Here is a 17,128-nt window from a genome sequence, read left to right as displayed (position 1 = left end):
ATATATATATATATATATATATATTTATATACAAACAACTATCTATGTATACAAGCATACATAAATGGAATCAAGACGTCAAGAACAACACAAATCTTCACACAACCACAGGCATTTATTTTATCTGGCTCCGCCTGAACACGAGACGAAGGGAACGGAAGCTCCCGAGCCTTATCTTAGAAAACGATTTGAGCTTCAGTTTCTCTTTGGTTTTCTTATCTCCGGAGGCTCACGTGCATGACTACTGGCCTGGGTTCACCGCAGGATGTGGAAAGAAACAGAGAAAGAAAGAAGGAAAGAAGAAAGAAAGAAAGAAGATAGAGCCGTTGCATTGGGTATCGCTAGTTGGAAATCCCTTTCCGAAGTGAATATTGTCTTCACTTTGCTTTATCGACTCTACGATTTGAAAAGTTGGCGTGGCCTTTATGTTTTCTGGATTCAGTTGTGCTTCTGTTATACGTGCATTTAATATTCACGTCTTGCTTAACAGCCTTTTTAGAAAAAAGACTGGCAACAGGAAACGTTGGGCTTCCGTTGCTGTGTCGTATCATAGAAGGGATAATGTCTGAAAGGCCGCCACACCCTTTTCTTCTTTGTCCTCATATTTATATTCATAAATACACACACACACAAAATGAACATATCCAAAAAGCTAACATTTAGCATCTTCTTCAGAACCTTGCCCCTTAGAGGAGACGGCTCCAGTGCATTATCCTTCGGTCCCCAGCATGCATTTTGGGATGAGTTTGCAAGCCCTATACCTTACGACACCCAAGCTGAGACACACCATAACTAAATAACTACCACGTACATACTGATTCGTTCAAGAAAGGCAAAATGGCTTTTAACAGATTGTGACTAGACACGTCCGCGTTGGTCTGGAACTAAACCCAGCACTTCTTCCTAATGAGACCGCTATTGTAAACATTATTATTATTATTATTATTATTATTATTATTATTATTATTATTATTATTATTATTATTATTAAGTAAAAAGCTACAGCAATGTACAGGAGCGACTGCATTTTTCAAAATATAAAAAGTACAGTCGCTCATATATATTACTGTGGCTTTTTACTTACTGTTTCCGGTCACAGCATAGTGATGCACCATAGATTATTATTATAATAATTATTATTATTATTATCGTAGCTGTTTTTGTCGTTGGGATCATCATAACTGGAACCACGTAAAGAAGGAATGATTAAAGCATCACCCCTTTTGAGCACAGAAATATCCATTTGAAAGAGTGAGCTGTTCAGAGTTCACTGACAAAGCAAAGAAAGATAACGGAATACTTTCTTGACCTTTACACTAGAAAAACAGGAAACGAGGCTTTCACCATGTGTATTTTAGTCCTCAAGAGATTTAACCGGACAAGCGTATTTTTCAGGCTGTTTTATTTTTTTACATACGACCCTAATCAATGTTTGCATTCTCTCCCAAATAGTTTAACTTTTTTATTATTCTTATTAATATTAACCTACTGTTAATACCATGTCACCAACTTTTTTTTTCTGTCAACATATCACTGTTCACTAATCAATACTCTATCACTCCAGTTCAATAAAAATTACGTCTCGATCTGTTGATACAACGGCACCGTCTATTCACTAATAATATGGCCTATCACTATTTATATATCAATACTATCTCGGTACCTATTCATCAAAACTATATTATTTCTCAATATTGCATAACTATCTGTTTATTATTTATATAATGCTATCTGTATAACAAAATTATTATTATTATTATTATTATTATTATTATTATTATTATTATTATTATTATTATTATTATTATTATTATTATTATTATTATTCAGAGGATGAACCCTATTCACACGGAAAAAGCTCACAGGGGCCACTGACTTGAAATTCGAGCCTCCTAAGAATATGGTGTTTATTAGAAAGAAGTAACAGAAGGTAAAGGGAAGTACAGAAAGATGCGATCACTCATAGAAAAAATAAATTAACAAATTAATATATAAATAAAAACATGAGTGGATTTGTAAAATGCAAGGAGAATTGTATTATGGTAGTAGTGCATTGCATCTTCGCTTTAACTTTACAAGCTCCAACTGCACGACGTTTTCAACGATATTATAATATTAAGTAATATTTTATCAGTTCCCAGGCATCACTAATATTACCCAGCCTGTTTATTGGTACCGTTAACTATCGATTAATCAATACTGCCTCACTATGTTAACACCATCCATACCAACTCCTCTATTATTTAGTCTCGAGCATAATTATTCAGGAGCAAAAAAATTACAGAGGTAAAGTTTTTATTTATGATACTTTTTTCCTCGAAATTCAGTATATAATTATCTAATGTACATTTTTCGAGATCCAAATTCCCTATCTTTTAGGGAGAAATCGCTCTTTCACTCTGATAGCATCTCTCTCTCTCTCTCTCTCTCTCTGAGACAGTCGATCATTAAATGCAATAATTGACACGCCAACGGAAAACTTATACCCAATCTCGCCTTTTAATATACAGGCGAAATGAGAAGGGCAGAGAAAGGGAGACAGCGGATAATTATCATAAAACGACAAAATGAGGCTTAAAAACCATGATGTGAAAATTATTAATACCAAGTAAAAAAATAAGTAAATACACAGATAAATAGATGAATAAAACGAGCCTGGTTCCGTGATTCTGTAACAGGATATTTGGCGAGCAGGTTAGCGTGATGTTGCTAACGAAGAGGGCCTCCGGGGAATCATTAAAGTTATCAACATTTTTATGTACCTAACACAAGAATTCATGGCTGCCACGTCTACGGCTTCGTAACCTGTTCATCATTCTAGATGTTTTGTGGATACAGTTGTCACTGTAACTATTTTTTCCAGTTGTCTATTGTAAATCTATGTACTAGTTCACTGTAACTATTTTTTCCAGTTGTCTATTGTAAATCTATGTACTAGTTCACTGTAACTATTTTTTCCAGTTGTCTATTGTAAATCTATGTACTAGTTCACTGTAACTATTTTTTCCAGTTGTCTATTGTAAATCTATGTACTAGTTCACTGTAACTATTTTTTCCAGTTGTCTATTGTAAATCTATGTACTAGTTCACTGTAACTATTTTTTCCAGTTGTCTATTGTAAATCTATGTACTAGTTCACTGTAACTATTTTTTCCAGTTATCTGTTGTGAATCTGTGTATCAGTTATATATTAGTAAATGTCCCAGAGCACTTTTTCCAATACTTCATTTGTAAGTAACAGGCGACGCCCCTTATATTCGCGTTCTTTTTCATTGTGTTCTTTGCTCCAGTTTTCGTCGAAATTAGAATCTGGAGCTCTCGAGATTCTGGTTTTCCCAGATTTTTGCAGGTCTTTAATAACTACAGGAAATTCCTTTCGGACAAGTTGAATACCTCGCATATTTGTACAATTACTCCAGTTTTATCTCAGTTTCAGTTCTAATCCACTTCTGTCTGTCTACTTGTTTAATATCTAACAACCGACCAACCTACTACTACAGCGAACTTAAGACTATATAATATTAGCAAATTCAGTATATTTTATTTATATACAAGCTGAACAAATCGAGTTGTTTCCTTCAACTGAGGAGACTCCTGTGGGGTGGGCAACAGACGATGCCCAAAACCCGGTGACCCTGCGTCTGTTGCCATGACAACCAGCGCGTCAGACAGTTACAATTAAACGGACACATTTTACGAACGATTAATCCCGGTCACGCGAAGGAGTGCGCCGAGTAACTCGCTAAAGCTTCGGGAATTCGCTGCAATCAGTTATGGAACCAATGCGTAGGTGAACTGCAATAATACGAAAACGTTTCTTTCTCATTGTGGGACAGAGTACTTCTTTTATAGAATGAATCTTTTGCTAAAATATATTTACTCATTTTTCTATTACATTTTAATTCATTTCTTCTCTTCTTCAGTACAGCGATCTATTTCGTACCAAGGACTGTTATGGCCTGAATGGTCTCAGGCATTATACAGCTTATCGTGACAAAACTGCAGCTTATTCTATGTTACTCGTCTGAATTTACTGTTAAATCCACAATAAATTGTTCGACTAATTTCTTCTGATAAATTCATTCACTAATAGGATCATAAACTGGCTTTCTTCTGTACCCATGATGTCGTAAAAATCTCGTTGCTAAAAGCTATATGTCTTAACAACAGTACAATGAATCTACCTACATAGTAGCTCCTGAATGTGTACGCAATTTGCTTTGGCTTCAAGATTGGAGGAGTACAAAAAGGACCTACTATAGTAAAAGTTACCTGTAAATTCTGATCACGTTTTACATTCTGGCACATGGCTTACCTCTAAAATCAGTGTGTAATGAAGATTCTAGTCCCAAATATTTTTGTACCTAATGACCAACGGCCCCTGGTAAGTAACAACAGTTCGATATTTCATTCAAACAATACAGTGCGTTGAATATACAGTATACATCACTGCAATATTCTAAATACAAAATGTAAAATACCCTATATACTGTGTATTGGAATAGAATGAAATATAGGATTTAGGCCAAAGACCAAGCGCTGGGACCTATGCGGTCATTCAGTGCTGAAACGGAAATTGAGAGTAGAAAGGTTTGAAAGGTGTCACGGCAGGAAAACATCGCAATTGCACTATGAACAATTGTTAGGAGAGGGTGGATAGCAAGATGGAAGAAAGAGAATATAAAAGAAGGTACAGCGAAAGGAATGAAAAGGGTTGCAGCTAAGGAGCCGAAGGGACGCAGCAAAGAACCTTAAGTAATGTCTACAGTGCACCGCGTGAGGTGCACCGACGGTACTAACCCCGTAAGGAGATATATTGTGTATTACCGACACGACTACTTTGTGTAACCCGTTGACAAGCCATTCTTAAGTGCCTATTATTTTCCCGTTCTTGGCCTCATGTATCCCTGCCATACTTTGAACGCCATAAAAATGTATTCTTAATCACGGCATCACATAACAAACAGAGTTCAAATTAAACATGCAAACAGCCCCCGACGACTCCCTTATTGACCAAGTGGCCAGCTTTCCTTTTTAAAAAACTTTGACTACATCCAACCTTCTCCGCAGGCCTTTGTCTGCGTCGCTGCCGAAAGGATCATTTATCATCCCCCCTATTCTGCGGGAAGGCGTCAGGTGTAAGCTCAAGGCACCCACAAGCGCAAAGCTTCTACTTGGTCGAGTTTTAGTGTCAGGTGGGGCGGTGGGGCGGTGGGGGGAGGGGCGCCTGGTTGGTCGGATGGTATTTATGCCCCCTGCCATAAAAGGGTGGTCTCCAGCCTCTGTCAGACAGCAAGACTGCCGAGGTTCCAGATATAATTTCTCTTGCTATGCCTATACTTCATCTGAATAAATGACAGTAAATCAGACATATATTTATTTATTATTCATAACATTTCATCAGGATTTTAGACTCGCGTACTTCAGTTATTAAAATGGAAATAAAATTCTATCTGTTCACAAGAATAAAATATAAAATAAAATGAGAGCCCCGCAAAAACAAAAAGAAGTGCCTATTAACGAGTCAAAGAATGGCGTGAATAATAAAACATATTCGTCTGGGATACAAAGTATACTCTACGATCGAAAAAGAATAAAGAAGAAGAAGCTTCGCCCAAAAAGTATGAAGCACCCAACTTTCTTTTTTCCCCAGATCCTAGTTCCTCATTGGATGGGTCGGTATCGAACTCAGTTAGCACTCCGCTGGGCCCGCGTTCGATTCTCCGACCGGCCAATGAAGAATTAGAGGAATTTATTTCTGGTGATAGAAATTCATTTCTCGTTATAATGGGGTTCGGATTCCACAATAAGCTTAGGTTCCGTTGCAAGGTAACCAACTGGTTCTTAGCCACGTAAAATAAATCTAATCCTTCGGGCCAGCCCTCTCTAGGAGAGCTGTTAATCAGCTCTGTGGTCTGGTTAAACTAAGGTATAAGGTATAAGTAACTTTTTCCCCAGATCCTTTGATTTTGTCGTAGGAAGTAGCACTGTCATCAGGCATTGAGAGAAGCCTATCATGACCATTGAACGTGTCTGCTTTTTAGAATAAATGGTTGTGCCTGTCTTTATTGGTTTAGTTCCAAAGAGCACAGTTCCAGTTTGATCCCAGATATCGCAGAAAACGGCAACACTGGAACCTTCTCTGTCATGACCCCTTTCATCGTTTTCGTTGCCCTGTTGTTGTCGTTAGAACAAGCTGACCTTAGGGGATCTTCTGTCAACGTCTTTCCGTGTATCGATGGCAAAGCAATGTTGACCTCTAATTTGTATCCTTGACAACGATATTTATCTTATCAAACTGATATTTAGTACCTAGTTTACCCGCCATCCTCTCACAAATTTACACTTACATTTTGTTAGGGAATGCAGAGCTCACATTACAGGTTCCAAAGAAATTTACGACACATTATCTAGTATTTCACACAAGAAACCACGACCCGCATCCTTTCCCGTGACTTACTTTCAAGAGGTAAATTATGTTCCAACATCACGTAAATACGAGCGTGGGAACGAATAGAGAAACGGAAATTTCAGTACTCCGATATTTATTAAGATATATCTACACGCAGTCGAACGGACGCATTCCCGCCATGATATTATGACAAGCTCACGACAGAGTTCTTGAGCAACCTATTGCCTTTCCAAGCAATGTTGATTCTCCTTATTGTAATTATTATGCTTGCAAATACTTCGGCCACAAAACTGCAATAGTAGTATCTGTAGGTAAATCTTAAGTGAAAGAGACGTTATTTACAACTGTTCGGAAAAAATGCTCGTTATGGAATTTACCCAACGTTGCGAAACTCGGATATTTGAGAACGAATGTAAGGCATTATCGTTAAGGAAAACATTTCCATTTATTTCTTCATCTGCAAAGTCAGCATATGCAAATACTTGCACATGCACTACTACTACTACTACTACTACTACTACTACTACTACTACTACTACTACTGGAAAAAGAGAATAGAATTAACAATATACATAGACCATTCAAGTCAAACTATGAACTGCTTATCATTCAAAGCCTGGTGTGAAAAGTCATTTGCTAATCTGTTTTAAACTGGAAACGGCTCCCCGAATGTTACGGAAAAAATGCGAATTTGATATGTGGTTTACAGAGGGTCACTTTGATATGTTGAAAACTTACGTGACACGCGCCCTCACTCGGTCAGACAGGATGCATTTTATGGCGCTTGGTTTTCAGCAGAGTAACCGGACATTTGGGTCTTAGACAAATAAGAACAGGAAATGACAATCCTTTCAGCCGAATGACATTAATAACACAGACTAGTGACGATTTCTTACTTCCGTAAGTTTCTGCGCTCCTTACCAAAAGAACGAGCAAATGGCTGATTGCTGTCACGAATGACAATATACTCGTAAACCATGATAATTATTCACAAACTTATGAACAGCCACTGAATGTATTAATTATAGGCCATATTCGGATCTACCAGTCATTGTCTTCATACTCTCACGTCTTACAGAATTATTTCATTTTAACAACTTCTCCGAGCACGTCAATTAACGAAAGCTCTGGTTTTAAGGCAGGGGACAAGTGGTTAGCTTCCAAACTATGCGTTGTAAGCATATTCCTGAATTTGCTGCGGCCTTTGCGGAGTCAGGAAAAATGGCTGAGGAACTAAGGTCTTGTGGAACTCCGTAAACAGCTGTGTTTTCGTACGAGTGATTACACATGCATTCAGTTGTAACATGCAAAGATGATACAGGCATGCTCAAGTGGAGATGGTTGGGTAGCTAAATAATTCCCGCTCTATTTCTGTTCGCGTCGTCAATGTTTCTTTTCACTGACACCAAGACCGAGAGGAAAACGAGTTCTCATCTCAAACATTTATGACAAGGCAATTAACCCTAAATGAAAAACGCAAGTTGTTGCTTGAAGAAACGTAATAACACTATTTAAGTTTATTATAGCCTCTACTGCAACTCGCATAAGAAGCACACATTTACTATCGGATGCATTCTATTACCACCTCGTTTTCTCCTTTAGGCTACCTCATCTTCCATGAACAAAGCAAACAAAAAATCAATTTGTCACTACAGAGCATACATCTTCTTTTAACGTGCATTCAAAAGATAAAATTACTGCTGTATTTATTTGAAAAAAACGGACATAGTATGAGGCTTTGAACGGTTCAAGAAAATTTTACTATTTGAATATCCTTGCGTTAAGACAACACTTCGTAAATCTCACGCTGTCTGTTCATTTTATATTCCTTTCTGTCAAACCCCTCTAAGCTTTGAGTGCATTTCACGCTTCTTCTTTTGTTTGAGAATATTAGCCAAACATAACCATCCATGATACGTGGCTAATGATGTAACTTCAGCAAAAAAAGGTTCAAAAACTGGCTCATGGGTACTGTTTCATGATCATTAGAATTTTTGTCGCTTCGGTCTGACGCACCTGGACGCAGTTACCAGGCTCTAGAATTCACTTCTTGCTTCAGTTTCCCAAAGGATTTCAATCTTCCATAGTTTAGGGTCAAAAATCTCATCCCATCCCACTATTTTTCTTATTTCTATCTGACTTTGCTGGATAAAATTGCTCGTTCCATCGGCCACTTCTTTTAAGAAAATAAAGATGCATGTATATGTATATATATATATATATATATATATATATATATATATGTGTGTGTGTGTGTGTGTGTGTGTGTGTGTGTGTGTGTGTGTGTGTGTGTGTGTATATAACACTTCTTTAAGAAATCATCGTTATGTTCCTTCTGGTCTGATTAGCAAGTAAATCACTTGGCCACTTCTTCAATGATGTGTGAGCACCATTCATTCCTCGGCCATATGATAAAGACTTTGAAATTTGGTTAATTTGAAGAAAAGTCCTTCATTGGTCAGTGTACGATACATCGGATAAAGATATGAAACTGGCAATTGCAATAAGAGAAAAAGTGAAGTCAAACATGATAAATAACAAACTGTTGAAGAGTTTATGAAGTCAACTGCGTTTAGAAATTTTATAAAATGAATAAGTCAATAAAGAGGCAAATACATACTCCATTTATTTGCATACAGTATAGAAAGAAAAATGAATATGAATAAAGATACAGACGCCCCATTTGTCGAACTGAATACACAACAAACGGATGAATAAATAAAAATCCATTTATTGCACTTAGCTCAAGCTTTGCAAAAGTGACTTACTGGTTATCGATTAACACGAATTCAAAGAGCCTTTACCGATTATGAGTTATTCGGGAATTTCTCCAACGCTTTCGCTTCGTCATCATCTTTCAGCGTACTTGGACACAGCGTTCCCTTTCCTCCTTCTCTCTTTATCACTCACTTTGTCGGGTTTACATATGAGTCTTGTGTGTGGAACTTTGTTAGTCAATTTATCTTCATCTTTGTTTAAATCGCCTTTCCCTTTGTTGATGTGACTCAGTGTCTCGCTTGACATACACGTGTATGTCTCTGACTAAGGTTATCTCTTTCTGACTTCCAAATTTACTAAGTTCCTTTAATATATTATAGGTGGTCTGAAGAAACTGTCTTATATCCATACACTTGTCACAGAGCTGACAACATGAATTAAATGACCGCCATAGAATTAACAAGAGCCAGTTTAAAATGGTTTTCATGGTAACATCAAGAGAAACATCTAGAAAGCATCGGCCATAAATCAGTATTTTAATGATAACTATACACATTTATAGTTTATATCAAGAACGTAATCTCGAAAGCAAGCCTCTTAATAAAATACACCAGCAACATATTAATCTTCTTTATTAATGGCATCGGCGGAAGCGTCAAAGCGCAATATAGCTTTGACCTAATTCGCAAGGCACATCAGCGTAAGCTTTTTTGAGACTATAAGAAGTGTGGAAAAAGCAAACGCCAATCGCTCCCTCTCGCGCGAATGATTGATTGCTACAGCATCGACATTCACTGACACTTTCCGGGAGTTTCCGACACAAATTGTCTCTGAATGTCGATAGCGCCATGTCAGATTTGCTGAGGGCATTCACCTTTCTGCAAAGCGAGCGATGTAGAGATGAATAGAACAGAACAGAACGGAATATAGAATTTATGCCAAAGGCAAGTGCTGGGACCTATGAGGTCATTCAGCGCTGAAAGGGAAATCGGGAGTAAACAGGTTTGAAAGGTGTAACAGGAGGAAAACCTCACAGTTTGCACTATGCATCAATTGTTAGGAGAGGGTGGAAAGTAAGATGGAAGAAAGAGAATATGAACGGAGGTACAGTAAAAGGAACGAAAGAGGTCGCAGCTAGGGGCCGAAGGGACGCTGCAAAGAACCTTAAGTAATGCCTACAGAGTAGCGCATGAGGTGCACTAATGGCGCTAACCCCCTACGGGGGCATTGTAGATTAAGTATACTTAATTTAACCAGCCCACTGAGCTGATTGACAGCTCTCCAAGGGCTAGCCCGAAGGATTAGACTTATTTTACGTGGCTAAGAACCAACTGGTTACCTAGCAACGGGACCTACAGCTTATTGTGGAATCCGAACCACATTATAGCGAGAAATGAATTTCTATCACCAGAAATAAATTCCTCTAATTCTTCATTAGTCGGTCGGAGACTCGAACTCGGGCCTAGCGAGTGCTAGGCGACAACTCTACCGACTCTCCCAACGAGGAACTGGGGCAATGTAGAGATGAGGATATCTATTTTCTCTCTTATTAAGAGAGAACGTTTGAGTGTGCGTTTGTGGGCGTGGAGTGCACGAGGGCGTGTACGCACGCGTAAATAAACACGCTTAATAACTCAGTACCATTCCTTGCAACAAGAAAGGTAATTACGGATCTTCAGAAATCAATTGCTGAAGTAATGTCACCTATATATGGCTTATGGCTCATTCCTGCGTAATCTTACAAAACCAAAGACTTGTACTGAAGTCATGACATAAAAAACTATTTTCAAAAGTAGGTGATTCAAAAATAGTCATTGAGACGTTATTATCTATCTTATCCAAGCATAATCTTACTTCCAGTCAGCTCAGCAAATAATCAGAATACTGAGTTATATTCATGCCTACCATTTTAATTTAATATCTTTCTTGTAATTTATTTCCGAATATAACATATGACAAACGCTGCTGTGATGCTAGTGTACGTAAAAAAATAAAAAATCAATCATTCATACGTAAACTGTAAGTTTTATGATGGTACGCAAACAATACGGTGCATAAAACCCCTTTTTTCCTTCAAGTGTCTGAAGTAGGCAGTCATTTTCTTTTATGATACGCCGCGTTATCCACTTGTCACACACTTTCAATCAATATGTGAATTCAGGTCACGCTCCAAACAGCACTCTTCTGGGTGCATTCGTCTGACTAATGTTGAAATCCATATACTGAATACAAGTCTCCATTCTCTCGGCAAGAAATGAAAGCTTTCTCTCTCTCTCTCTCTCTCTCTCTCTCTCTCTCTCTCTCTCTCTCTCTCTCTCTCTCACACACATAAACAAGCAGACACACACACACACACACGCACAAATAAACACGCAAAGAATAAAAACAGGGATGCGTTATCGGAGCTAAAAATAACAAAAAATCTCTACTTAGCAACAAAAATAATAATCGAGATACTGCCATATAATACAATATTAATCTGCTCAATACCGCATTCTGTCGTAAAACAACACTAATATGTAAAGTACCGTTTCTGTTGTCTAACCAGGTACATTCTTACGCTTAAATAAATATATATTCCGCTTGCAAGAAAATTTCCGTCTTTGAATTTTATATCAGAGTAGTCAACAGGAGCTGGAAACGTATTATGTTTTTATGTTTTTATTTTTCAGTCAGATATCTACCATATATAGCTTGCAAACGTTTTCTTATTTTTAACTCTAATTAAATGTCAAGTTGAGCATATTCATACAGGCTTTGTCGTGAAAAACTGGCTGTTTAATTGTTTGTTTTTCATTTCCAAATAATAATAATAATAATAATAATAATAATAATAATAATAATAATAATAATAATAATAATAATAAAAACACCAAGAGATGAAGGACACGATCAGGAAAGAATATATGCAGAGACTTAAGGCGATACTCAAGTCAAAACTCAACGCCGGAAACATGACGAAAGCCATAAAGATATGGACAGTACCAGTAATCAGATACAGCGCAGGAGTAGTGGAATGGACGAAGGCTGAACTCCGCAGCATAGACCAGAAAATTTGAAAACACATGACAATACACAGAGCACTACACCCAAGAGCAAATACAGACAGACTATGCATAACACGAAAGGAAGGGGGAGAGGGCTACTAAGCATAGAGGACTGCGTCAACATCGAGAGCAGAGCACTGGGGCAATATCTGAAAACCAGTAAAGACGAGTGGCTAAGGAGTGCATGGGAAGAGGGACTGATAAAAGTAGACGATGACCCAGAAATATACAGAGACAGGAGAATGAAAAACAGAACAGAGGAATGGGACAACAAACCTATGCACGGACAGTACATGAGACAGACAAAAGAACTGGCCAGCGATGAAACATGGCAATGGCTACAGAGGGGAGATCTCAAGAAGGAAACAGAAGGAATGCTAACAGTGGCACAAGATCAGGCCCTAAGAACCAGATATGTCCAAAGAACAATAAATGGAAATAACATCTCACCCATATGCAGGAAGTGCAATATGAAAGACGAGACCATAAACCATGTAACAAGGCGAATGTCCGGCGCTTACACAGAACCAGTACAAAAAGAGGCATGGTTCAGTAGCAAAAGCCCTCCAGTGGAGCCTGTGCAAGAAACACCAGCTTGCTTGCAGTAATAAGTGGTACGAACACCAACCTGAGGGAGTGATAGAAAACGAACAGACAAAGATCCTCTGGGACTATGGTAGTAGAACAGATAGGGTGGTACGTGCCAATAAACCAAACGTGACGTTGATTGACAAAATCAAGAAGAAGGAGTCACTCATTGATGTCGCAAAACCATGGGACGCCAGAGTAGATGAGAAAGAAAGAGAAAAAACTGATAAGCATCAAGGCCTGAAAATCGAAATAGGAAGGATATGGAATATGCCAGTGGCAACTGTACCCATTATCATAGGAACACTAGGCACGATCAGAAGATCCCTGAAAAGGACTCTGGCAAAACTAGATGCCGAAGTAGCTCCAGGACTCATGCAGAAAAGTGTGCTCCTAGAAACGCGCACATAGTGAGAAAAGTGATGGACTCCTAAGGAGGCAGGATGCAACCCGGAACCCCACACTATAAAAACCACCCATCGAATAGGAGGACTGTGATAGAACAAAAAAAAAAAAATAAACAAATAATAATAATAATAATAATAATAATAATAATAATAATAATAATAATAATAATAATAATAATAATAAGTCGACGAACGTTCACTTTCCAATTGATTTATGAAAAAGAAAACCCATGAAGTCAAATTAATGTTTCTATCTTCTTATTACACGCACATTTTTACAGATGAATTTTTACACAGTAGTGCTCTTGCTGTCATCTTAAGAGTGATGTGGCTTTCAGTCCGGTGATCTGTTTGCATATCGTCTAGTCTCTAATCTCGTCCTTGGTCCGATGTGTACCTCCACGTGGTCCTTGCTAATCTTTTGCCTTTGTTTCAACCCTGGGATTTTCAGCAATCCTTATCTCGCAGCCATCAAGCGCAATGCCCGGTTTGACCTTCAGAACAGTTCCTATAAGGGTAACCCTTTCAAAACTAATTTGTTGTTTATGTTATTCAGGCTGCTGAATGGTTTGTTCCCCGCTAGTGGGGGTAGTGTTCATCCCATGGGCGTTATCCCTAAGATGTAAGGTAATTAAGAAGGAAGCAAATTAGTACACAAAAGCAATAACACACACACACACACACAAAAGCAAAGTACTCAAAGGGACACTTACCAACTCGTGGTTCACAATTAGCAGGTAATACAAAACATTTCAGCAGTTTAGGCAACATGAAACAACAATGTTGCTCAAAAAAAGAAAGGATCTGGTCAAGAGGTCAAACGAGGTATTGCACCTTTATGACTGAAAATCCCATAACTGGAACATGGGAAAAGGTCAGCAAGGACCCCGTGGAGATACACAACGGACCGTAGACGAGATCGAGGTCACCGAACTAAAAATTTATGGGCTGCTCAAGGAACAAGACAGCCCGTGCCAGCTCTTGATTGGTTTAATCTAACATAAAACAAAAGTTATATCTCAAGGACACTGAAGCTAGAGGAGCTACTTTAAGCTAAGGGTACTATTTCGAAAATAGCTCATCTGTGAAAATGAGTAATTAAGAAGAATGTAGTAGCACAAATTTCACCTTACAAATTTCTATTATTATTATTATCATTATCATTATTATTATTATTATTATTAATTTGATATCAAGAAATTAAAATGTGCCTTAAAAGTATTCGTGCGACACCGCACGATGAAATTACGTTATCCCGTGTAAGTAGAGCCGTTATTCGGCCTGAGTATGCCACTTCCTGGTGCTGAATTCCTCGAGTGCTGCTGACCCGAGAGCATGACCTGATTATCATGAAATGTTATGATGCATCTGCGAATGTCAATAGGGTGCGCACGCTCGAATTGATACTACTAATCGAAAAATCATGTCTCTCTTTCTCGTGCTAAATATCCCCCAACAGCTGATGCCAATCGATGCGAGCGGGAGATGCTTCAAAGTGCACTTCATTCCAAGATCCGATAAATCGTTACAGCGAGATGGCCGGTGGTCTAAAAGGAATAAATTCAAGCAGAATATTTGGTTATTATGCGCGTGATTACTATGCTACAGTCACCCTGTGAGTCGTATTTTAAATTGTTAAAGCCCATTATTTCTAGTTGGAAATATTTTCTTCAACATTCTTGCGAAGAGAAATTCAAACAAGCAATCAGCCTTGGCATTCTTAAGGGAGTTTTTTTTTTTATTTTAACATAACTCACATTCCTCTATGTATATTAGGACTTACTTATGTATGTTATTTATTACAGCAGAACATTGACGTAAACGCCTTTGAAGACGGAAAGCCAGGTTAAGTGCAAATTTCCCTGCATGCGCTTACGTTATTTGAATATTGTCCGCATTTGAGTTACATCGACTCTAGGCTATAAGGCTAAAATCTCTAGCACTGAGGCCTAATTTGTTATTCTCCGCCTGATACTCTCTCCCAAACATTTCCCCATTCTAATCTGTGATTACCATTAGCTCGGATTCAGCATACTGTACTCTAGCCCTAGAACTTCACTCTTGGAAACTTCAAGAATGTAGGCCTATCTGGAAAACCCTCGCGTGTTACTTTCAATCCTTGTAAGGCAAATGAGTTCTTTCACTATGCAGTGACTTCAACTATTCAGTCGATAAATCTTTCACTACTATCTTAATCAGATATCTGACTGATCTACTTTTTTTTTGTGCAACAAGCACACAAATGAACGTCAGTTTCTCTTTTAAGAGTGTAATATCCTTTAAAAATCTATCCCTTTTCACAATGTACACTGTTCTATGCGATATTCATTCCTTTCATTCTCACTTGCCTTTGGAGGCTATGTTCAGTCTCGTTAACTCTAACTAAAAGTATTCTCGACAAACTTCCTCAAAATATTTTCTTTTTCTCTAATATCTTTCGTACTTAAAATAATGGAAACATTTGGAAACTGAGGCAGTCTATATTTTAGCATTATTTAAATAAAATAAACGTACGAATTAACCTTCACAGACCATACCATACCGTATCCCTGTATTAAGCCGAGCGTCAATTTCAAATGGTACTGGGTCATCGAACTATCCATACCTATGCATTTTTTCTTACTTGACAACACTACAGGGACAACGAAGGAAAAAAAGTTCTTGAGTTCAGAGATGAAGGCAAGGCCCACATACTATTAAGAATTAGACAGCTCATTTGTGCTGTGAAGAGTGACCCTAATTATACACTGAATTATGGACACACGGATGCAAGAGTTAGTGTACTAATATCCCATGCAAAATGGCCGAAGTATCAGCTTCACACCCACCACAGGTAATTCTCGCTGTTTTACACATCGAAAAGCACTTTTTCCTGGAGCACTGTTATTAACAACTGAAATATCAACATCTCTGCGTCGCCGTTACGTGCAAGTAAAAACTTTTCACTTGTGGCCTAAAATTTATTGCGCTAGAATAAAACACGAAATTTATCGTTAATTTATAGACCGATACAGACAAACCATCAAAGCATTCAGTGAAAACATTAATAAATAGTAAAATTCGAGTCACGTTGGCAAAGTCTGTGTCATCCTACGGAAGGATTATTGTTACGCACCGTCTCTACAGCTTAACCATGATTTTAAGTTCTCTTCTCCAACAGCAAAGCTTCTACAAGTAAGCATAAGCCAACAACTATTCTCAAATACACTTAAAGTGGATATTTTACAGGATAATAGTAACGTTTTGAATTACTGTAATATCATTTGTCTGTTCCAAGAATTTTTCCAATAGTATGCAGCTTCTTCAAAGTTTAAGAACTCAATGTCTATTTACAGTTAGCAAAACTGCCAATTTCCTTTGCCAGAATTTTAAGACAGTGTTGGGTTAATATCTTCGTTTTTCTTGTTTTCTACGAAGACGAATCACGCATCAAGAACTCCGATCCCTGATGAACTTTCATGAAAGGTTGCACTACAAAGGTGAATGTACGGATAAGCTGGGCCGTGATACATATCTGAACAGTTTATCCTCCTCGAATATTCGTCTGGAAAATGGCTAATCCTTACCTTTTCTTTCCTTTAATGTTCGATGACTTAGTGCGTGGTCAACACAAACACAACACGCGTCTCCACGTACTACAACAACCTGCATGCGGGCGATCTCCACATAAGCAATACTGTCACTGCCGGTATCTAAGTTTCGGTCACCTCTCAACAGCTGAGTCGTTCCTTCCTCGAGTCTCGTAGCCTTCACTCAGGTATGACACAACCACCCTTATGACACCAACAGATAGGGATCAATAAGGTCCGTAACAAATGATTCATACCAAGGCAATGATGAAAAGTTTTGGCCACCTGGCGGGAGCAGGGGGAACTACGGTTGCCATGGTTACACTGTATACAGACCAACCGAAGGGGCTTTGGGGGTCCACGATCGTGGATGGCTATGTGGAAGAC

General features: G+C 38.2%; 1 protein-coding gene across 1 annotated transcript in view; it reads right to left on the bottom strand.

Annotated features, from left to right (window-relative positions):
- LOC136841671 (protein eyes shut-like) overlaps positions 1-16,862 on the bottom strand; it is an 82,959-nt gene extending 66,097 nt beyond the window's left edge. Inside the window, exon 1 of the mRNA XM_067108862.1 lies at positions 16,739-16,862. The gene's annotated coding sequence lies outside the window, so the exon portion shown is untranslated. The remainder of the gene's footprint in view (positions 1-16,738) is intronic.
- Between the last annotated feature and the right edge of the window lie 266 nt (positions 16,863-17,128).

Source organism: Macrobrachium rosenbergii, chromosome 9 (assembly GCF_040412425.1).
Source record: "Macrobrachium rosenbergii isolate ZJJX-2024 chromosome 9, ASM4041242v1, whole genome shotgun sequence".
In the NCBI taxonomy this organism is placed as follows: Eukaryota; Metazoa; Arthropoda; class Malacostraca; order Decapoda; family Palaemonidae; genus Macrobrachium; species Macrobrachium rosenbergii.
This window is presented reverse-complemented; position numbering and strand designations above follow the sequence as displayed.